Genomic DNA, 14,445 nt, shown 5'->3' on the forward strand with positions numbered 1-14,445 from the left:
ACTTAAAAATAAAAACTTTAAAAAAGAAAAAAAGGTAAAGCATGTGGATATATTTTCTTTGAGACAATAAGCCATTTTAATCAGTGTTTTTGCAAGCTACTTTTGCTGTTTAGGCCATAATAATTTGAATAATCCATTGTATATTTTATCAGGCTATGGCAAATGAATTCAATGAAAGGAAAGCCTCTATTTCAAAACCTAATGCCACAATAGATTGTACTCAGGGTGGAGGTAGGAAAAAAATGGCTAAAGGAAGTTGCAATTCTAATTACCAAGCAGGTTATATTGTCTAATTTAGTTTTCCATTGAAAAGAGAGAAAACATCCTTATATCATAGTTTTATTTAGCTAAAGATTGATGGATATTCAATACTTGTCCATTCTTATTAACTGACCATTTCTCACAGTTTTCTACTGACATGCTCCTGACACCTGAGAGGAGGGAGAACACAGAAAGGTCTAAGAGCAGAACCCTGTAACTGTCTGTCTATCCTACAAAATTGAAGTCTTGCTTTATCTTACATTTATGTAAATTTTACACTCCATTCATCAGTATCATAAAGCCAGTTCTCTTAAAGACGTGAAGCTCTAAACTGCAAAATAATTAGATGCTAAGAATATTAAGGTTTTTTTCATGTCTAAAACACATTGGTAGAAAGTAGTTTATAATAGCTGGTCTGTAGACTAGTGACAGTCTATGATGGTGTTTTTATCTGTTTGTAGTGAAAGGAGAAAAATTATGTTGTATCTAATCACAAAATAAGGAAAATGTTCTTGTGTTGTTAGAAAGTGCCTGCTGCCCTTTATCAAAGAGCTTTCCTTTATTCAGATTATGGAAACACATACTTAAGTTCACTTAGCACTTCTAGATTGCTCTGCAGAATGTCTCTCTAGAACTGACATTCATCAGCAGGGCATGAGGATTCCATGTTTCCCCATGCCCTTTCCTCCACCTGAATTGTCTGACTTTCATGTTCTCACAAATGTGTTGGGTGCAAAATGGCATTTCCTTTTAATTTGTATTTCTCATATTAATAAAGTTGCACATCCATATACTTGTTTAGCCATTTAGATTTTTCATTTTGCCAATTGCTTCTTGATATCCTTTGCCTAGTTTTCCATTGAGTTTACTAAATTTTTCTTGCTGATCCATAAGAATTTTTTGTATATTCTAGATTAGGGGGTCAACAAACTGCAGCCTACAAGCCAAATCCTGCTTACCACCTATGTTATAAATAAAGTTTTCTTAGAACACAACCACATTCGTTCATGTTTATATTGTATATGGCTGCTTTCATGCTACAACAGCAGAGTTGAGCAGTTGCAACAAAGACCATATCACCCAGAAATCCTAAAATATTTACTGTCTAACTGTTTACAGAACAACCCATGTTCTAGATATCATCTCTTGGCCATGTTAGATGTTGCAAATAATTTTTCCCAGTCTGTCAGCCACCTGTAAATTTTATTTATAAGGTTTTGTTGTTGAACAAGTATCTTTAGTTTGATGTAGTCAAATATATTAATTTTTTGATTCATTATCTGTGTTTTGTGGGTATTACTGAAAAAGTGCTGTCCTGCCCAAAGTCACAGTAATATTCTATACAGTTTCTTCTATTTGCTTTAGAGTATACTTTCACAATGAGATCTTTGATTTCTAGAATATATAGTGTGGGGTACCTGGGTGGCTCAGTTGGTTGGGTGACTGGCTTCGGCTCAGGCCATGATCTCACAGTTTGTGAGTTCGAGCCCCGCGTCGGGCTCTGTGCTGATTGCTCAGAGCCTGGAGCCTGCTTCGGATTCTACCTCTCTCTACCCCTCCCCTGCTCACGCTCTGTGTCTCTCTGTCTCTCAATAATAAATAAATGTTAAAAAAAATTTTAGAATATATGGTGTGAGGTAGGAAATCCAGGTTTACTTTTCTATACAGCATGAACTATTTTATAAAATAGCTGTTAACAGTATTTTCTATAAGATTGTTAAAGAAGTTTACATGAAGTTCTTAATATGGTACCTGGCATGCTCAAGATATTACGTACTTACTTATTTTCAGAATGCAGAATTATGACATAAATTTGCCCTCATATCCCCATCCATACTGGTGTTCGATCCTGCCTCCTTCTGGTATGCCTTCTTGGCTTCCACTGCCTTCAGGCTAGCTCTGGTTGTCCAGAGTGTCTTCCAAGACTTGACCCTTTTTAATATTTCTTCCTCCAATCAAAATAAACCAAAACTCATCATATTTAAGATGTTGGCTAAAGATTTTGCTCACTGAAACTATCCAAAATAACCTGCGTTTGTGGGTATGTTCATTGATAGTAACTTAGGCATTTAAATCTGATCTTACCCAAACAATATCTCAACTGAGAAGGAGGCACTATGACAAGCCATTATGAGAGAATTTGAGGTAGAATGGACTTTGAGGACTACATCAGACAATAAAAAACTACCCCCTGCATAGTTTGGGATATTGCATTTCAGAATAAGTTGTTTTTTTAATGTTCATTTTGTTTTGCATTAATTAGTTAGAAAAGAGGCTAAACTTTCTTTTTTAATGTGTGTTGTTTTGTAGATTTTTCTTATCCACATCCTTTGTCCGTATTTTCCTGCAATGATCATCACCTTCTTATTACTTCTCATTACTACAGACTCATATTTGTTCTGAGGCTTTGCAAACATATTAGACCATACCTCAGCTTCTTTTCCAGGTTCCTGACTTTAATACTTTATTCCTATTTATTGTTTTCTTCCCTTTCAATTTGTTTCCATCCTTTAATGGCGTCTAACTTTTTTCCTAGGCAATATGTATCACCAGAAATCTACAACGGGAGGTAGCACTTTGCAATTTACAGATTGTCCATGTCTCCACTCCAGGGCACCCCCTTTTCTGTTATGGAAATACCTGGGGGAAACAAGTTGGTAATCGGGAGTTTGCTTGGAGAGTATAGAATTGGAGCAGGAGAGAGCTAATGTGATTTCCTTGGCCTTTATAGAAAAATAATTTTCTTACTAAAAAAAGAAAGGCAGGGTGCGCCTGGGTGGCTCAGTCGGTTAAGCATCTGACTTCAGCTCAGGTCATAATCTCATGCTCTGTGAGTTCAAGCCCCGCATTGGGCTCTGTACTGACAGCTCAGAGCCTGGAGCCTGCTTCAGATTCTGTGTCTCCCTGTCTCTCTGCCCCTCCCCTGCTCATGCTCTGTCTCTCTCTGTCTCAAAAATAAATAAAAACATTAAAAAAAAATTTTTAATAAAAATTAAAAAAATAAAATAATAAAGAAAGGGGCACCTGGGTGGCTCAGTCGTTTGAGCATCTGACTATGGGTTAGGTCGTGATCTCACAGTTCATGGGTTTGAGCCCTATGTTGGACTTGATGCTGACAGTGCAGAGCCTGCTTCAGATTCTCTGTCTCCCTCCCTCTCTCTCTGCCCCTCCCCAGCTTGCATTCTCTAAGATTAAAAAGATACACATTTATTATATAAAACATGTTAAATGAAAGTAAATTATAATTGAAAAAATAGGATTATATTATACATTAACTGGCAAACTGCTTTTTAAACTGGATGTAAGCATTTTTCAATGTTATTAATATTCTAGTGTCATTGAAATGGATATATAATATTGCAGCATTGACTATGCCGTAATTTTCTCTTTTCTTTTTTTTTTTTTTTTAAGTAAGGTCTACACCCAACCTGGAGCTTGAACTCACAACCCTGAGATAAAGAGTCACATGCTATACCAACTGAGCCAGCCAGGAACCCCTGAATGTGCCATAATTAACCGACCCCTATTATTTCCAATGTTGCAATGTTATAAACAAAGCTGTGAGGAATATCCTTATAACTAAATCTTTTGGCATATCCAAGATTTTTTGGGTAATTATAGAAACTCTTAAGAAAATCTTAAAGGAAAAATTAGTATCTTTCAAATGTGAACATTTTATATATACATACTGCCTTGTTGCATTTACATTTTTTCCTCTTAATTGGATATGTGAAAATGGCATCTCATTTTAATTTGCATTTCTTTGATTAGAAAAAAGGTTGAACATTTTTAAATGTATTTATTGGTCATCGTATTGTTTTTGTTTGTCCCCATCTTTTGCCCATTTTTCATGGAAGTGATTATTGTCTTACTGCTTTTCATCATAAGCTCCATTCTACTATTTGATTTCTTACATGTGAATAAATTAAAACCTCATTTAATGGGGCGCCTGGGTGGCTCAGTCAGTTAAGCTTCTGACTTTGGCTCAGGTCGTGATCTCGCAGTTTGTGAGTTTGAGCCCCGCGTCAGGCTCCACGCTGACAGTGTGGAGCCTGCTTGAAGTTCTCTCTCTCCCTCTCTCTCTGCTCCTCCACTACTTGCATGCTCGCTCTCTCTCTCTCTCTCTCTCAAAATTAATTAATTAATTGATTAAAAACCTCATTTAAGGGGTGTCTGGGTAGCTTAGTCAGTTGAGCATCTGACTATGGCTCAGGTCATGATCTCATGGTTCATGAGTTCGAGCCTTACATCAGGCTCTGTGCTGACAGCTTGGACCCTGGAGCCTGCTTCCAATTCTGTCTCCCTCTCTCTATGCCCCTTCCCTGCTCATGCTCTGTCTCTATCTCTCAAAAATAAATAAACATTAAAAAATTAAAAAAAAAAAAAGAAAAACAACCTCATTTAAGTCTAATGCTAATGTTTATTTTTATGTTTTTATATATCATGATCTCTCAAGCTTTGCCTTATATTTTCCACCTTTGGTGAAATGTTTTCAAATGCTTCTAAAGATTTTATAAATATTCACAAATATTTTATGATAGTTTTATGATTTTGGTTTTTCAAACATTGTCATCTTTAATTTACATGCACTCTGTCTTGATGTTGGTGCCGAATAGGGATAGAACCTTGTGTTTTGTTATCCCCAAATGTTTAGCCAGTCATCCATCTCAAAGGAGATTTTTTTCTTTTTAATGTTTTGTTTATTTTTGAGAGAGCATGAGTCGGGAGGAGGCAGAGACAGAGAGGGACAGAGAATCTGAAGCGGGCTCCACGCTGACAGCAGCAAGCCCAGTGTGGGGCTTGAACCCATGAACCAAACCATGAGATCATGACCTGAGCCGAAATCGGAGGCTCAACCCACTGAGCCACCCAGGTCCCCCTCAAAGGAGATGGTTAGTCTTAGGAGATTTTTTTTTTTAGAGAGATAGAACGAGCAGGAGACAGGCAGAGGGAGAGAGAGAGAGAATCCAAAGCAGGCTCCAAGCTCAATACAGAGCCCGATGTGGTGCTCAAACTCAAGAGCCATGAGATCATGGCCTGAGCTGAAGTCAGATGCTTTACCGACTGAGCCACCCAGGTGCCCCAGGCAATCTTAAGAGATATTTCATGCCAAGAGGAAGAGACATAAATTTATATCTTTTGGAGAGAAAAGATACAATAAGTGAAATTATCTCTCACTTGATAAATCATTCTTATGTGTATAGGATGCAACTATTATTTACTTTTTCAATTTAGTAATACAGGGAATTGAGAATATATCTCATACTTTAGTTGAAAAGAGTCCTTAAAACATTTTTTCCCCTAAGGTGTTTTTATTTTTATTGAAATAGTGTTTCTCATTCCTAAGCAGTATAGATTAGCATCTGGAGATTATCCTTAATATATATCATTATCTAAAGATAATCAACTTCTTAATCAACTTCTTAATGAAAATACTTTTTTGCTTCTTGGATGTTCAAGTTTAAAATTTTCTCTCTGTAGGTTATTTAATATTAGTCTTTAAAGGCTAAAAAAACTACCTTTGGAATAGACATCCTGATTTTAAAGTAAGTATCTTATCTTCGTCTGTTTTAATTATATAATGATTAAGTTTGGAACACTGCATTAATCATAATTTAAAATCATGAAGATAAGAGGTAATGAGGATACTATGAATTTGTATTTTGTTTCTTGTAAAATTTAAACAAGTGTGCTTTTTTCCACATTTAAAATGTTTTTCTTCTGAGATCACTGTAGTTGGTTTTTAAATTTGCTAGATCTTAGAATATGACTCTTGTAAATATGCTACTCTAAGAGATGCTTATTGAATTAGAAAGTTTCCATTTTTCTTGCTTATCCCCATTCTGTAGTCACTAGAACTGATACATATATTCTTTCATTCATTTAAGAAATATTTATTGCTCACTTACTGTGTTCTTGGCACTATTCTGGGCTCTGGGGATACAGCAATAAACAAGACAATTTTTCTTTTTTGTATTTTGTAAGGAAAAATACCATTTGTTTTTAAAATAAATATAGGGACGCCTGGGTGGCTCAGTCGGTTAAGCGTCCGACTTCGGCTCAGGTCATGATCTCACAGTTTGTGAGTTCGAGTCCCGCATCATGCTCTGTGCTGACAGCTCACATCTTGGAGCCTGCTTCAGATTCTGTGTCTCCCTCTCTCCCTGCTCCTCCCCCTCTCACACTCTATCCCTGTCTCTCTCTTTCAAAAATAAATTAACATTAAAATAATAAAACAATAAATATAAAATATATGCTAATCACTACTAAGTGTTTTAGGCATGGGGTAGCAAGAGATTAAGCTAAGAAAGTTATCAGAAGCCAGGTCTTAGAAGTATGTTATGGACTTTAGCCTAATTGCAAATGGGGAGTCATTGAAAGTTTCAAGCAAGAGAGGGCCATAATCAGATTTGCATTTCAGTGGATCACCTTGACTGAGGATAAAGCATAGATTGGTGGGAGGCAAGTCTGGTGGCAATGAAATTGGTTAGGAGACTATTTTCGTCATTTAGGCAAGTGCTGATGATCTTGGCAGTAGAGGTTTGAAAAAGAGAAGAGGACAAACTCAAAAATAGGATCCACTGAATTTGATGGTTTCGTGTAGTTTAGGTTCAGGAAGGAGTCAAGAAGACTTCAGCTTTCTGGCTTGGACAATTAAATGATGGCAGTGCCATTAACAGCCAGGGAACAGCAGAAAAGGAGCAGTTCACTTTGGAACTTTTGAGTTTGACTGCCTGGGAGAACTTCAAGTGGATTCTTGGATACTGTCAGGAACTCAGTAGAAATTAGTTGGAGACACCATGTATGAGCTGATGCACTCCAAATATGTAATCCAACCTATGGGAATGGATAGTCTGGGGAGAAGATAGAAGAATGAAAAGGAAAAAGAAGGTATGCTGGAATAGAGCTCTCAGGAACACCGGCATTTAGGTTTAAAAAGGTACAAGGAAGAGGAAAAAATGAGCTTTAGAAAATTAGGAAGAAAACCACAAAGGAGAATTTGGTATTAGAGAAACAAAAGGGAAGAGAATATATCAAGAACATGTCAATAATATGAGATGTTACTGAGAGAGGCTGCCAAATGTCCTTGGGCTTTAGCAGGAGTTTATAGGCAATCTTGAGAGAGCAGCCCCAGTGCATCAGGGAAAGCTGAGCCAGGTTGTAGTGGGTGGAGGAATGGTGGGGGTGGGAGTGGGGGGTGGGGGGTGGGGGAAGTGGCTGCAGGGAGAGACTGCAAATGCAGAAAATGCAGTCAAGAAGTTTCATTTCAAAGGTGTGGGAAGAAAGCTCATGGGACTTGGTGAAGGATGTAGAGGAAAGCATCGTTGTCATTGTTTTAGCAGTGGGAAAATCACTGGTATGTTTTTGGTGCTGATGGGAAGAACCCATCAGGAGATGGCATCTAGAGCACAAGTAGAGTAGTAAGTAGTCTTCAGCAAGAGGGATGCCCTTTCTAAGAGGGGGAAAGAGGAAACACAGATGCAGATACAGTTATCTTGAATCCTAAGTGTCTAGAACAGTGCTTGGAAGAGAGTAGACACTTCCAGAAATCTTTGTGGAGTAAGATGGAGTCCTCACATAGCTGCAAGGAACAGTGGAGCCAACCTCACTTCTAGGTAAGACATACTGGCAGAGGCACTTGAACAGGTAGGTACAGAGTGCTCAGCTCTGGGATAATAGCATTGAATTTCCTGATTTGAGAATGTTCTGTGTTTACCTAAGTTCTCAGGAAACACAGGGCTGAAGTATAGAATTTGAAAGGGTCCAGAATAAGGCACTGTGGCCTAAAAAATGATTTTGAGCTGAAGGCATTTGAGTTCCTAAAATGCCTTACCTGACTAAAAGCAAAGCTTTCCAAAGGAATTCAATTGTCATCAGCCTCCTCCTCAGAAGTACCCCTAATCTTCTCAAGCAGACTGACACAAAACTATCACATCTTCCACCAGTTCTTCTGAGGGCCTATTCATCTCTCCAAAAAGTCATTTGTTTTTTCATAAGTGCCCTTCCTTGTCCTTCTAAGAAGTCATTTATTCTGCCAGAAGTGACCCTCTGTCCATACTCATCCCCTATTTGATGGCAGATAAGCCCCACATTCTAACTACCTTGAATCGCAATTCTTTGTGAACTCCTGTGCGCATGTGTAAATCTCTTTTTTCTCTTGCTCATCTGTCTTTTGTCAGTTTCATTTGCAGGCATCAAATCATTAACCTTAGAGGGTAGGAGGAGGGGTGCCTGGGTGGCTCAGTCAGTTAAGCATCAACCTCTTGAGGTTCAGCATCAATCTCTTGGTTTCTGCTCAGGTCACAATCATGGTTCTTGAGTTTGAGCCCCGCCCTGGGCTCTGTGCTTACAGTGCGAAGCCAGCTTGGGATTCCCTTTCTCTCCCCCTTGCACATTCTCTCTTTCAAAATAGATACACAAACATTTTTTAAAAGGGGGTAGAAGGAAAAGTTTTTTTTCTCTCTGATAAAGTGGCATGATGTTTTAAACTTCCTCTCAGATGGTTCACAGAGATAGCAAAGCCAGTATGGCAAAATATTGGGAATTGTTGAATCTAGATAAAGGGCATCAGGGAGTAATTTGTACTCTTTTTTTTTTTTTCCTTTGTACTCTTCCTGAAACTTGCTTGAAATTGTTTCAAAATAAAAAAAAATATTTTAAAAAAGAAGCAGCTTCTGCATTTATTATCATCTCTACTTTTTCATTTTCTATTTTATTCTATTTCCAATTTCAACACTTTTTATTTTCCAACTTAACTATGGGAATAAGGAACTTGAGAGAGAGAGCTGCTTTTTGGGTTCAGGCAAATTATATCTCTATGTCTCAATTTCTTTTTGAGAATAATACCTTCAAAACTATGCTATGTTAACTGAAATAATTACACAGCAATCACACAGTAAATGCTGTTCCTTCCCTTTCCAGGACCAATTCAAATTACAATGCCCTTATGAAACCTTCCCTCATCACCTCCATGACAAAACTTACTTTGTATTGCACCATACATTTAACTAAGTGGCTTTTTCATACGTTACATCTTTCAGTTCTCCCAATAACCTTACAATCATTCTCTTTGTCTTATAGATTAAAGACATTTAATGGCGTTAAATGACTTGGCTAGGGTCAGTCAGTAAAAATGCAAGGATGAGAACCAGGTTCTTTTCGTCCTAACTCTTGCGTTCTTTGTTTTACCGTAATTTGACATTTTTCTTCAAGTGTTTTTTTTTAATTATAGTAAAATATACCATAATTTACATGACATAAAATTTGCCATTTTAACCATTTTAATTGTACAGCATTAAGTACATTCATATTGTCGTGCACATTATCAGTACTGTTCATCTCCAGAACTCTTCATCTTGCAGAACTGAAACTCCATCCCCATTAAGCAGTAATGCCCATTCCCCCCTGTGCCCCAGCCCCTGCAAACCATCATTTTACTTTGTGTCTCTAGGAGTTTGACTATTCTAGGTACCTCATGTAAGTGGAATCATATTTGTCCTTTTGTGACTGTCTTATTTAACTTAGGCTAATGTCCTCAAGGTTTATTTATATTGTAGCCTATGTTCTTCCCAAGTTTTATAAAAATCTGTGCTCCTGGCATTCACCTGTGATTTAATGTGCCCTATTTCATTTCCCAGTTTATAAACTCCTTGAGGACTCTAACTCTGCTTACTCTTGGCATGGCCACCCTCATAGTGCCTAGTTCATAACAGTAGTCACTGAGCTCTCTTGACTGGACGGCTACCGGCCATTCTAAAGTAGAAAGTGATCCTCCTCTTATATTGTCCATCCCAATTTCATGCCTCCTCTCAGCTGCTGGAGACAAGGAAATGGATGAGCATAATTGTTCTATTATTGCAGTGGAAGGCCAGATATAACACCAGAAGTTTCCCTGGGTAGGAAGGATGGCAGAAACATGAGTTTTTGTCATGTACAGTTAGCTCCCTGCTCACTGTAAAAATCATATATGCAATATTCTTTCAAAGAGGAAGGGGGTGGGATGCCTGGGTGGCTAAGTCCGTTAAGCATCCAACTTCGGCTCAGGTCATGATCTCACGGTTTGTGAGTTTGAGCCCTGCATCAAGCTCTGTGCTGCCAGCTCAGAGCCTGGACCCTGCTTCAGATTCTGTGTCTCCCTCTCTCTCTGCCCCTCCTCCACTCGCGCTCTGCCTCTTTCTATCTCTCAAAAATAAATAAAAATGTTTAAAAAAAAGATTTAAAAAATAAAAGTAAAAAAGAAAGAAATCTTTTAGTATTATGATGTGAGAGTTTCGTAATGTTTTTTTTTCCTCCCCTGAGAAAAATAAAAGTGACTCATCACATTATGGTAAGAATGAACTCTTTGGATGATTGATCATCCATCCTTGATGTTATCCAAGGGTGAAGTCGCATTTGACTTGTCATGCTAATTATTACATAGTTCCTATAAACATTAAAGGACAAAACGAGGAGAAATGGAATAAGAAATATTTTGAGTCCAGGTTTTACCTCTGCCACCTACTAGTGACTTTCAGAAGGGGAAGACTTTGCAATCCCTTCTCACTAGCACACCCATGCTTCCACCTCTGGAGCGGCAGAACTTCAAGGGCAAACATGGCTTCAGAGCCCAAGAGAGAATGTAATGTGGTCAGGAGCAGCCCCAAGAAACTCAAAGACCTTCATCTTATCTGACAGGAGATGCTGCTGGACCGCATGCCACCAGTCCCACTCCTGAAGCAGAATGTTCAAGGAGTGTGTCCAAAAAGCAGAAGCTGGCTGCTCCAAGGAAGAAAGGCTATGCTTCAACCAGCCTCACTCTACTTGAAGAAAGGGCTCTCCCAGAAGAGAGGCAACCTGAAGGATTCACCCAAGTGTTTCTGAGCCAGGACCTCTAGCACACTTTGGACAGTGGTGGCATAAAATAATTGGAGGCAACCTGAAAAGTAAAGTTGTTGAATATACTAAATGACTTCCCTCTGTGTGTCTACAAAAGCCCCAGTAGCACATTTTTCAAATATGCAAGCTCTGAGGAGAATAGGAAACATACGGAATTTTAAAGGACCTCCCTTACTAAAGGGAAATCAAGCAGGCTTTTATTTTGGCAACATACTTATAACCTTAATCTACTTGTGGTTGTTTTATGTAGTATATTTGTCATACTGGATTGGGTTTATTAAATCTTTTTTTTCATTTTTCATTCTCAAATCAAAATGGGAAATGTAGAGAAGAGGTAGCTATTTAGAATGCTCAAAGGGGCTTCTGGGTGGCTCAGTTGGTTCAGCCTCCAGCACTTGATTTTAGCTCAGGTCATTATCTCACAGTTCGTGAGTTCAAGCCTGGCAATGGGTTCTGCGCTGACAGCATGGAGCCTGCTTGGGATTCTCCATCTCTCTCTTTCTCTCTCTGCCCCTCACGCACGTGCACACTTGCTTGCTCTCTCTCAAAAATAAAACTTAAAAAAAAAATAAAGCTAGAATGCTCGTAGAACTTTGATAACATCACAGGTTTTTATTTTTTTATATATAATTTATTGTCAAATTGGTTTTCATACAACACCCAGTGCTCATCCCAACAGGTGCCATCCTCAATGCCCATCACCCACTTTCCCCTCTCCCCCACCCCTCATCCACCCTCAGTTTGTTCTCAGTATTTAAGAGTCTCTTATGGTTTGCCTCCTTCCCTCTCTGTAACTTTTTTCCCCCTTCCCCTCCCCCCTGGTCTTCTGGTAAGTTTCTCAGGATCCACATATGAGACATCACAGGTTTTGAGACTGAGGAACATTCTCCCAAAATATCAATTGGCACACACTTTTGGTGGCCTACTAAAAAGCCATTCCTCTCTTTTACCTACCGGCAAGGTCTGCCTTCTATAATAGAGACTAAAAATGCCAGATACTCCCTCTCCTACCCTCTTTGCAGGTAATGCTGGCCATGTGGCTGAGGTTTGGTCAGTGAGCCTTTCAGCAGCACTCTCTCTAGATGCTTCTGGAAAGATTTTCCATCCTGATGAAAACAAGATATTCAAGTAGAGCTTTCTTTCACACCTCTTCCTTCCAGTCATTTCATAGGCTATTTGAGCAGTGGACACCATATTGCAGCCAGCCTTTCAGCAGCACTCTCTCTAGATGCTTCTAGAAAGATTTTCCATCCTGATGAAAGCAAGATATTCAAATAGAGCTTTCTTTCACACCTCTTCCTTTCTGTCATTTCATAGGCTATTGGAGCTGTGGAGACCATATTGCAGCCATTAAGCAGTAGAGAAAAGCAAACATGCTGAGAACGGCAACATATGGGAATGGAAAGAGCCTGGGTCACTGACAGCACTGTTTAGCTCGGGATGACCATCTACCTCTAAACTTGTTAGGTAAGACAATAAAACTTCCTGTTATATCTGCCACTCTTAGTTGGGTATTGTTATTCACAGATGAAAGAAAGCATCTTAACTGATTCAGGAAGATTTTAAATACAGTTCAGAGGAAACTATTTTACACCAAATATTTACTAATTCTCCCTCACATATTGAGAAGGCATGTTAGTGAACATAAGCATATGAGAAAGTCCTTATAACATTGGGTTAAAGGGAGGCTCCCAGGGGCGCCTGGGTGGCTCAGTAGGTTGAGCGTCCGGCTTGGGGTCAGGTCATGATCTCGCAGTTTGTAAGTTCGAGCCCCGTGTCGGGTGCTGTGCTGACAGCTCAGAGCCTGGAGCCTATTTCAGATTCTGTGTCTCCCTCTCTCTCTGCTCCTCCCCCGCTCCTGCTCTGTCTCTCTCTCTCTCTCTCAAAAATAAATATTAAAAAAAAAATTTAGGGGCGCCTGGGTGGCTCAGTCGGTTAAGCGGTGGACTTCGGCTCAGGTCATGATCTCACACTCCGTGAGTTCAAGCCCCGTGTCGGGCTCTGTGCTGATGGCTCAGAGCCTGGAGCCTGTTTCAGATTCTGTGTCTCCCTCTCTGACCCTCCCCTGTTCATGCTCTGTCTCTCCCTGTCTCAAAAATAAATAAAAATGTTAAAAAAAAATTTTTTTTATTTAAAATAAATAAATAAATAAATAAAAATAAAGGGAGGCTCCCAGCATAGAACCCTGAGGGTTGATCTGGTGATGTCTCAGGTTTTGTTGTTCATAATGTCTGAGAAAAGACATACTATAACAGTGAAAATGTATGTTAGGAAAATTTTTTGGTTTAGCCAAATTTATTGACACAATTATTGGAAAACCATTCAAAAATAATTGGTTTAGGTTTTTTGAGCAAAGATGACTGCCAATCTTAATTATTCAAGATTTTTCTTAAGGATCTAATTCAAATGTGTCATTCTGATTGTAATGAGAATTTTATTAAAAAATTTGTAATGTTTATTTTGAGAGAGAGATAGAGCATGAATGGGGGAGGTGCAGCGAGAGAGGGACACACAGAATTTGAAGCATGCTCTAGGCTCTGAGTTGTCAACACAGAGCCCAATGCAGAGCTCGAACTCACGACCTGAGCCAAAGTTGGACGCTTAACCGACTGAGCCACCCAGGAGACCTGTAATGAGAATTTTAAATTGTCCTATTTGAAATGCCATTTAAATTTTCAAGATTGAAAATAGAATTTATAAACAAAGCAGCTTTGAAATTGTTTCTGTAATGCCTTAGAAAACTCAGATATCTGAACTTATATTACACTTAGTAAAACAGAAAAGGCCATTTGCTGATAAAATATTGTCATTCACAGATAATTACATTACGTAGATTTACGTAATTTATGTGGAACCCACACATTGTATTTATAGATTTGGAAAACTTTATACTTAGCAATTGTCCATTTTACTTCTCCATTTATTTGTTGTGATAAGACATACAATTTTCCCAAAATGTGTTAGATCAAGTTAAACAAATGAAATTAATATGAAAATATCTATTAAAGGATGTTAGTGTCCAAGCTGTCCATCTTTTCTGTCTGATATCCATCTGGACATAAAAGAGTTTGTTAAATAGAATTAAATATACCCTATGTACCACACTAGTGGTTCTCAATCAGGAAGATTGTATCCCCTAGGGAACATTTCACAAAGTCTGGAGACACTTTTGATTGTCACAACTGGGGAGGGAGCAGGGTGCCACTGGCATCTGGCGGGTAGAGGCCAAGGATGCTGCTAAACATCCCACAATGCACAGGACAGCTCCCCAAAAGAAAGAATGATCCTGAGCCAAAATGCCAATAGGGT

At 38.7% G+C, this 14,445-nt stretch overlaps 1 long non-coding RNA gene across 1 annotated transcript in view; it reads left to right on the forward strand.

Moving 5' to 3' along the window:
* Window positions 1–11,927: 11,927 nt before the first annotated feature.
* LOC122477247 overlaps window positions 11,928–14,445 on the forward strand; it is a 39,326-nt gene continuing 36,808 nt past the window's right edge. The window contains exon 1 of the long non-coding RNA XR_006295663.1: window positions 11,928–12,603. This is a non-coding gene — a long non-coding RNA (uncharacterized LOC122477247). The remainder of the gene's footprint in view (window positions 12,604–14,445) is intronic.

This window comes from Prionailurus bengalensis, chromosome X (genome assembly GCF_016509475.1).
Source record: "Prionailurus bengalensis isolate Pbe53 chromosome X, Fcat_Pben_1.1_paternal_pri, whole genome shotgun sequence".
Lineage (NCBI taxonomy): Eukaryota > Metazoa > Chordata > Mammalia > Carnivora > Felidae > Prionailurus > Prionailurus bengalensis.